Here is an 8,831-nt window from a genome sequence, read left to right as displayed (position 1 = left end):
ACTATCTACTTAGAACACCTAACATAGGTATTTGATACTCAAACTAGTCAGCCATTGATCTAGTTGGTTACTCTGATGTCAATTTTGTCGGATGCAAAATTTAAAAAAAAATTATGAGTGGTGGTTGCCAATTACTTTGAAATATGTTTGGCTCTTGGCTTTCCAAGAAACAACACTCAGTTGCACTATCTACCACATAAGTAGAAAACATAGCATGTGAAAGTTGTTGTGCTCAACTTCTTTGGATGAAAAAACAAGTAGATCATAATGGCTTAGAGCAAAGTGATATTCTATTCCATTGTGACAATATGAGTGACACAAGTCTAAGTAAGAACTCAATTCACCACTCTTGATTCAAACACATAGAAATAAGACATCACTTTATCTGAGAGTTGCTTCAAGCCAAAGTGACTACAATTGAATTCGTTCCTATTGCAAATCAGTTAGTGGGCATTTTCAAAAAGCCATTAGGATTTGATTGGTTCTCACAACTTTAAGGAGAGTGAGGAATGAGCAACCCACCTTGACCTAATTAGGCTTATAAAATTGAGCTTAAAGGGCGCATCTCAAACTAGTAGTGTCATAAAAATGAAGTGGAAATCACAAGACTACATTTCAGTCACTATGTAAAGGGCATTGATCGATCAACTTAGGCAATTGATTAATCAATCAAGATAATGATCGTCATTCACGGCACAAAATAAGAAGTCAAAAAGTTTTAACTAACATTTCACTTTATTTTTCATTATAAAACCCTTCCAAGTCTGAGCCTTAGCGATTTTCTATATTCTAGAGCCTTTCTCATCTATCCTACTTTGATTTTAAGGCTATTCCACTTCTAAATCTGAAAAAGGAACCATTTTTCATCACTTCCCCCACCGAATCCGAACTTTTCAAAATGGTTCACACCAAGGTCATGACTAAGAAGCATACTCCGTCAAAAGAACTCGACACAAGCGAGAAAACGCCGAATTGGAGTGAACATTTTCATACTTTCCAACAACGGAGTAAGTAGTTTCAAAGTTTCACTTCTAAAGCATTATTGAGCCAAGTAGAGTAGATTTGGAATTCTGCCAAAGGGAAATAGATGAGTTTAAGGAATTGTTCCTCCCCTAAATGGGAATCTTGGAAAAAGAGGAGGCTATTTACCATTTGCTAGTAAAAATGTTCCACTCGAATTTGGAAATAGAGGAACTTTCCCCAAACAATATGAGAATCACTTCATATGTGAATAAAACAACCTTGTCTATTTAGTGTATTGACCTGGATGACATCTTGGGGAGCACCTTCATGGGCATGACGAGATACGTGAGGATTTGGCCAATCAACCTACATGATGATCTCCCATAGAATATTCAAGACGCGATTCCGTTGGTTTTTGGGTAGACTATCAGAAGTTCATACAAGTTGAAGATTAAAGACCTCAAAATGACACAACGAGTCATCATGGAGATAGGGTAAGGAAGGGGACTTTTCTCATTTTACTATGACTGGCATCTTTTGGATGTGGGCCATCACTCAAAAGGACAAATTGAACTTCGGGTGCTAAGATGGACCACTAAAAAAGCTTCCTCCTCTATAGACCGGCTTAGAGCATATGAGGACACGGTGGATAACATTCAAGACACTCAGGCAGCCATTCTTGCTAAGCAAGAGCAACTAAAGACCGGCTAGATTGAGATTAGAGCTAAATTGCATAGGCCCTAGAGGATGCTTGAGACTCTCCTTAGCCTATCCACACCCCTAGCCTAGTTGCCCTCCTCCTTATCTTTTTGTTCACTCCCACGTGTAATTACATTTTCTTAATACACTTGTATTTACATTTGAGCATTTGTATACCTTTTTTATAAAGTTGAAGTTATATATGAAATGGCCTTTGAGCCACTTTTTGCAACTTATGAATTGTATTTAAAAATATTTTTGAGCATGAAAAAAAAGGGGAGAAAAAGAACTAGACCCATTAGGCACACCAAAAATTATAAATTGAAACTTAAAATGTGAAATAAGATATGCCTAGATTAAGGGAGAGTCGTTCCCCAAATTTGCTCCTACCTTGGGATGTTATAATTTTTGTTTATTTTAAAACATTAGATTTTATGATTATAAAAAATGGGGAGATTGTTGATCGAGGGTTGACTCCCTTCTTGATTTTGATGGTAACAAAACTTAATTCAGTTAACAATTACAAATCTAGTATTTCATATATTCTTCCTTCAAGAGACATCAATATCAAAGTCTAAAGCATTGAATTGATACAAGATTCTCAAAAACCTCAAGCTTCATGAAAGTCAAAAACATTTAAAGAAGTACTATCAGAAGATGAAGAAAAATTGAAGACTAAAGTTTTAGGAATCACCAAGAAATGTCAAAAATGTAGTCTATGAAAGAGAACAGTCCACTCCTTCCAAATCTTGAGGTACAATGCAAACTTAGAGCTTTAGGATATACTTTGCATTCAAGCATATTTTCACATCTACATACATACATTTCATACTTATGATCACTAACTCCCATGCCCACCTTTAAAAATCTATAAGATGAACTAGCACTGTAATGATTGATCAACATCGACAATGATTGATCAAAATATGTTAATGATCGATCAACCAGAAGTGCATAGGCCAAAAATATAAAGCATGATTGATTTAACATGGTCGATTGATTGATCATCTAGGACATGGACAATCTGTGTGGTAAAGCATGATCAATCAACCCATTTGGATTGATCGATCAATCAACCCATTTGGATTGATCGATCAATACTGTCCCAACAAAAAAAAAAATTGTTGATTGATCAATCAACCCCTGATACTGATGGATCATACTGAACATTGCCAATCAGGCACATGAAGCATAATTGATCATAGCAAGGTCATTAATCGATCATACTTGCAACAAATAGATCGATCAACCTAAAATGTCAAACCCAACAAGGAGATATTGATCGATCATGCCATAGATCAATTAGTCATATTCTGACAGAAAAATAGTCATTACACATGATTGATTCATCATCCAGTTTGCACTAATCAATCAATGTAAACTCAAATTATTGCAAACGAGCAAAAACGACTACTTTGGCTTGTGGAACTTATGAATACCCCAACAAACCTTAAATTGAGAAGTTGATGAACATTTATTAGTATATCCACAAGCATTTACTGTAAATTCCTTGAAAATATTTTTAAAGTAAATTTTTTAGAAAGAGTCAACCAAAACTCTAGAAAAATCCTTTTTCTTTTCTCATACCATCTCCATTGCATACATCTTAAAGAAGCTCCAACATCTTTCATTGTTCTACAAAGGGTAGAGACTTGAATCTCTCAAAGCACAAGATTTCTTCTAATTATAAGGGTATAAGTTTTATCTTTCTTTTGTATTTTTAATTAGAGAAAGATTCATCTAGAATTTGATTAAATCTAGATAGAAAGGGCCTTGTTAGAGCTAGAATCTAGTCAATGTCTTGGGGAGATTATTTTGTAAATCATGTATTTGAGCATACATGTGGCTAAAAGGAGAGCCATAATTTTTTTATTTGGAAATTCTTGCTAATAGAGCCCGATTAGTGGAATTTTTAAAGGATAGGTTCTTAGGCAGAGAATATCGATAGGGGAACATCGATAATAAAATATTTGGTGTCAAATATAATCTTGTCAAATAAAATATAATCTTGTTTTAATTTTCTGTTTGTATATTTTTTATTCCACGCCTTAAAGCTTTTAAAATTGTAATTCTCAATTCACACCAACCCCACCTCCCCCTCTCTGGAGAAGCCACCTGGGCCAACAAAAGGGATATGGCAGATGTCTTTGAGTGATCATAATCTTGAGTCTTTGACTCTTCTTTGATTTGGGACTCTATATATGGTAACACAAATATCATCAAAGGAATGCTTGGTTATTGAATTGAGGATTTGAGGCATTTCAACTTCTAGATATGGGTTCATATTTGCTAAGCAAATTGCTCCAACTAACTCTTCTAGTTGTTTTTTGTTAACTCCATAGTATTAATGTCTTCAACATTGAGGTAATGAAGGAGAGAATAAAGAAGGAGAAAAGGAGAAGAGGAGAAGAGGAGATGGTGATGTCCAAGAAGGAGAGAGACAAGACAAGACAAACACATGAGGGAAAAGAAAAGAGGAGGAAGAATAGGGTTAGGGACTTGTGTCCAAACCCTCCCCCTTAAGATTTATTTATAGATACCAATAGTACCAATATTACAAGTATACCCTTCACCCTAGAAGGAGTGAATAAGAGACAAAAATCATAAGATAATTACATCAATGACACCCCAACTTATTGATATCTTCCAACACTCGCTCTCATGTTGGAAGGTAATTGTAGTGATCCCAACTTGAAGCAAATAAAATAGATGTAGTAATGATCTCCTCCATCAAAGTGTCCTAAGGATAAGTACGAAACCATACACAGACTCTCAACAAGTAAAAACGGGTGATAAAACATAAGTTGAAACCAACCTCAAAGGATTTCGAACAAAATAGTGATAATAATCATTGAAGTGGGTAATGTATGTCCCTCACAAGATGGGGATAAAAATCCAAGGGTAGCAATAAAAAAGTCTCCATGGACTTAAAAACACCCATATAAATAAAAAGGATCAACCAAAGCAATGCACCAAAGGGGGTAAATGAGAGACAAATAAAGGATGGTAGGAGAAAGGTTGCCAAATAAAAGGGTAATGGGGAATTAAAGGAATATAAGATGAAGAAGTCGGGGATATCGTGTGCTTTATTTTCCTAAGTAGTTCAAATTCTTCATCATATGATTTATCTTTTGGAGTAATTCAAACTCTTCTGTAGAAATGGTCCTCTTGCCTTTGGTGTTCTTAAGAGCCATCGTAGAAACAAAACCCACGTATTGAATCTGATCCTAGATCAGAATCTCCTGCCATAGATACTTCTTCAACTAGGCAACGTGAGAACAAGTGTCTCCTTGTTTGGAAAGTTGTCTTAATCTAGAATTGGAACCTTCTTCTCAAAATAGATATCATTCAAATCAAGGAAGGTTTCTAAAAATAAAAGTGATCTTCTATAGATTCTTTCCAGATATTCTTATTCATAAAATAGAAACTTTCCAAGGATGGATCCAGAGATACTTTCTAGATTTTTTTTAGCTAAGAAATCAACAACTTTCCAAGAATAGCACACGAGAAAGTTTCTAGAATTCGTTAAGCAATGACAACAACTTTCAAAAATAAAAGTTAGAGATTAGACAAGAGATCTCATTCTGTTGTAGCAAGAAGAATTCAAACGCATTCCTCTTTGGTTCTGATTTTCTGAACCGATGTTCTTCCCTCTTTTTTAACGAAGAACAATCAAGAGCACCTAATAGAGTGATTTCAACCAGTCACGTATCATCCGTATCTCAACTTCTTGATGCAGCAAATCAAATTTCTCCTTTTGCAAACACAACATTCTCAATCCAACCACAAAATTTCATAAACAAACAGTTGCAAATAACCACATCAGAAATATTATTATTGGTCTTCTTCAAACCAAACAACTAGCTAGTATTCTCATGAACAGAGCTATGTAGGTAAGGCTTAGAATAACCTCAAAATTTTCTTCTTAAATCTCATAAAAGAAAAGCATGATTCTGAAGTAACAACATCTCTCATCTACACATTCAAGTAGAGAAAATAAAAAGAAAAGAGAGACATAAAGCACTTAGGTGTTATCCTAGATCATTCGAACACAAAATTGAGGGGAAGAAGAATCATCCTTAATTTGAGCACTTGATTATGGAGTCTTGAAAAAAGGTTGCTCTGATACCATGTTAAATTTCATGTCTCCATAGTATTAATGTCTTCAACATTGAGGCGATGAGGGAGAAAAGAAAGGAAGAGAAGATGAAAAGAGGTAAAGAGGAGAAGGAAACATCCAAGTAGGAGAGAGACAAGAGAGGATGAGCACGTGAGGGAAAAGGAAAGAGGAGGAAGAATAGGGTTATGGACTTGTGTTCAAACTCTCCCTCTTAACCTTTATTTATAAATATCAAAATTACCAATATTATAAGTATGCCCTTCACCCTAGAATGAGTGAATAAGAGATAAAAATCCTAAGATAATTACATCAATGACACCCCAACTTATTCATATCTTCCAACATTTTTCTTGAATAGCCACATCAAAGGAATATGGTTGAGCCAACTTCAAATCTTGCAAATAACCTCAAAATTTGGCAAAACATTCATTGAAATTGCCTTGTTGTTTGGTTGTGTATATGGCTTGAAAAATATCATAAAGTTTTTAAAGAGTATCAATTCTTGAATATATCTGAGCACATGTATCCCAAATAATTTTGGCCATGTCAAGGTGCAAAACATTATTGGTCACACTTTCTTCCATAAAATCAATGAGCCAATTTGTGACTAATGTGTCTTCTTTGAGCATCCTTTTATAATTTGTATCGCCCTCATTAAGTGGTGGAAGGTGATCAACAAGATCTTTTGTAATAAGGAATCTTTTTGATTGATTGAGCCTAAGAAAGGTAATCTAAAACCCCTATGAGAAGAATTGTGGTTGTTTTAAGAAAGTTAGTTTTCCCAAAATCTAATGAAGGAAAACGACTATTTCCAGTCGTAATTAGACTATTGAGGAATAGTCTTAAAAAAAATTCAAAGAGACCAAATATGAAAAGATCTAAAAAAGGAAGGTTTACTTGCTATATTGAGCAAAAGAAAATAAGGAAAATTGAGTGATGATAACTTAAATAATGATCTCTTAAAGAAAGGAAAGAAAAAAATTCTGAAAGACCAAATTTGATTTTGTTTCAAATAGTAGCCCACGAAATCTGAGTTTTCTTTTAGGAAGTTTCCCTTAAGGAGTACAAGGAGCTCAAAAGGGAAACACCTTAATTGAAGATGGAATTCACCCATTAAGAGAAGACAAGTTTCCAAAGAGAAAAAGGTGGCATTAGAGGGAGAGCTTTCTATCAACGAAAATCATCTTCCTTGCATAGGATGGAGCAAACAATAAAAGGCTTTTAAGTAGATAAATAAGTGCATGCAATTTCTTGAAAAAAAATTGCTTTTGAAAAAATTTGATGATCATCCTTAATAAAAAGTAACTAAGTGAAATCAAATCTTAAGAGGAAGCATAAACTTATCTTTAGGAGGAACTTGATCATACATGGTTTGTCTTCTTCAACGAGTTGAATCTTCACTATGGGAAGAATTTTGAGCAACCTTCGAATATGGCCTTATATCATTTGCTCTAATAAGATATTGATTTTTAGTGTCTTCTTCACATAATAGTTACAATGGATAAAGAGAAGAGAGAAAATGGAATATGAGAGGAGGAGAAGAGAAGAGCTATAGCACATGGAGAGGCTACGAGGAGAACCCAAGGGAGAGAAAGAAGAGAGGAAAAGTGAGAGAGAGAGGGAGCATGAATTGTCCTTAAGAGAATTGCACTTAAACTCTCTTCCCCATGCCTTTAGGCTCTATTTATAGTTTTGAGGGGTGTTTACAAAGATTATAATGCCCTTAGGGATACATTCTTTAAAATAAAAAATAACATAGAAGTACATGCACCAGCTAGTATTATTTCTACTTTATGCCATCTTTATAAAAGTTTCATTTATTTACTATCCTCGCCACCTTGTGCTTTACCATCCACGCCACTTCTAGTCGTGGGTGGCTTCTTTTAACACTAACATAAGGTGTAGAAGCACAATAATAGCTAGTTTATGGCTCCTTTGAAAGGGTAAGTTGTACACTAGCTTCAATTTTGTATACTACGTTATAATAAGAAATTGTAGGTAGAAAGGCTGAAGCTAGGGGAAACGAGGGCAATTGCCCACTTCTAAAATTTCTCGCCCTTTTAAATATAGCTTTGTTATTTTCTCCCCCTTAAAATATGCAATGGTGTTACCTATATGACCCCCTTATAATATGCAACTTTATTACCCCCATAAAATTTCTTCCCCCCCTTCCCCCCGTTGATGACAATATTAATATTATGGCCTATATGACCCCCTAAAAATTTTCCTCCTCTTAAACATGGCAATGTTATTTCCCCACTTAAAAAGTGATGAATGAAAGTCCTCCACTTTACCTTATGGAACATCTCTTGTCAACATATAACTCAAACAAAGTTTTAAGGAAGTTATTGTAGTAAGTACTCTAACTCTAATTTTCTCCCATCCTATTAGACTTTTCTCTTACTGATTTTGATTTTAAGACTTAAAAGGTGTGATTTGTGAGAGAAATTAAAGCAAAAAATGTTGCAATTTCCCTTCTCTCTTGAAGTTTAGTCACTCTTTTCTTTACCCCAGTTCATCTTCTCTTTCCCAAATAATAAAAAAACATCTACCCATCCTTTTTCCTCTCTAAAATGCCTAATATTTTAATCTCTTGTTTTTTCATTTCTCTTTTTTGAGTGAAGAGTAAATAGTAATGATGTTGTCTCTTTTTGTGGTAAGAGTTAGAGAGAAATAATCTTTCATGCACAAATAGATATATACTTGGTTATTGATATTTAGATCATTATTTGTCGAGTATTATAAGGTAAGAAATTATTCTCTCAAATCAATATCTATAACATTTTTTTTACTTTGTATTTTACATTTTTAGGGATTTATTTATTTTCAACGTTAATACTTGGAGATAGTGTGGTTATTTATGATAATATCACTAATATGAGAAAGTCGACATGCAACTATATTTGGTATTTTGAAAATTTTAACTCTAGATTATATAATGAGTTACAAACTCTTGTATTATTGTTCTCTTATATTATAACTTGATTTTCAAAATTTTAAGTTATCTAAGAGAAAATGTCAATGATGGATCCTACCACTAATTATATAT

Source organism: Aristolochia californica, unplaced genomic scaffold (assembly GCF_029961685.1).
Source record: "Aristolochia californica isolate CCGP_79_NKW_82.1479 unplaced genomic scaffold, dmAriCali1.0.hap1 SCAF_2, whole genome shotgun sequence".
NCBI lineage: Eukaryota > Viridiplantae > Streptophyta > Magnoliopsida > Piperales > Aristolochiaceae > Aristolochia > Aristolochia californica.
The sequence above is the reverse complement of the archived record's forward strand: the minus strand, read 5'-3'. Positions refer to the sequence as shown.